A 1,072-nucleotide genomic window follows, 5' to 3' on the forward strand; every position below is an offset into this window, starting at 1 on the left:
AAATGAAGGGGGCGCTAGTGACACTATTTTCTATCGAACACTTTCAACATTWAAAATACAAATTTAACATTTCCCGTACCGGTTAGGGTTAGGGTCWAACTTCTTTCTTTCTTCTTCCTTTCCTCATTTGTTGACTATGAGTTTTCCATTGCAGCGAAGTGTACTTGAACGTGATTAGAAGAAACTCTCTAACTTCTTCCTTTCTTCTTCCTTTGCTCTCTTAATCCCGCGTCTTTAAGGAGCAACCTTCATTTCCGGAATGCAATAGTCCCATTTCCATATAAGGTATGGGACTGACGGAAAGGTCCGTCCCCGCCCCGTTCTGCATGCTGCAGCGAAGTGTACCTCAACACAGCCCCAATGATCTATTATTATTATTGTTATTATTGTTGTTATTGTTGTTGTTGTTGTTGTTGTTGTTGTTGTTGTTGTTGTTGTTGTTGTTGTTCTATAATATAAATCATTGTCACAGTGTTCAGGACAGAATGAAAGGCGGACAGATGAAGCCCCGCCCACTGAACGTCCAGCAGAAACAGGAAAACGAACGTGTGTTTAGAGCACCGCACACTCTGGGAGGAGGAAAAAGGCCGCGCAGCGAGGCAGTGATTGACAGCTGAATGTCCGATCAGCTCATCATCGTGAAAATTTAACAAGCAGCTCCTGTCGAACCGGATCTAAACTTCAAACAAGAACTGAACTTTTTTATTCCTGATCTCAACTGGTGATCTTGTGAGCAGAGCGGCGGCAGAGCAGGTTTTTTTCCTGTCGATGCACTCCACCTCTGCTGTCCGGGGCCGGTGTGGGACAGAGACCAGCCGAGGCTGCAGTAAAGAGCTTCGTGTCCTGACCAGGGCTGCAACGATTAATCGATTAATCAACGACTCATCGATTATTAAAATAATTGATGACTAATTTAATAATCGATTTATCGTTTTCTTTTTTCGTTCTTTACTTAGTTTTTCTCTCCAAACTGCTTTGACACCTTCCACTGCCACATCTGCCTTTCTGTCGTTGACACACATGCACAGTAGTGGTAACTGGGGTAGGCCGTGGACGTCACAAGACATTATAC

This window comes from Austrofundulus limnaeus, unplaced genomic scaffold (assembly GCF_001266775.1).
Source record: "Austrofundulus limnaeus strain Quisiro unplaced genomic scaffold, Austrofundulus_limnaeus-1.0 Scaffold2715, whole genome shotgun sequence".
Taxonomy (NCBI): domain Eukaryota; kingdom Metazoa; phylum Chordata; class Actinopteri; order Cyprinodontiformes; family Rivulidae; genus Austrofundulus; species Austrofundulus limnaeus.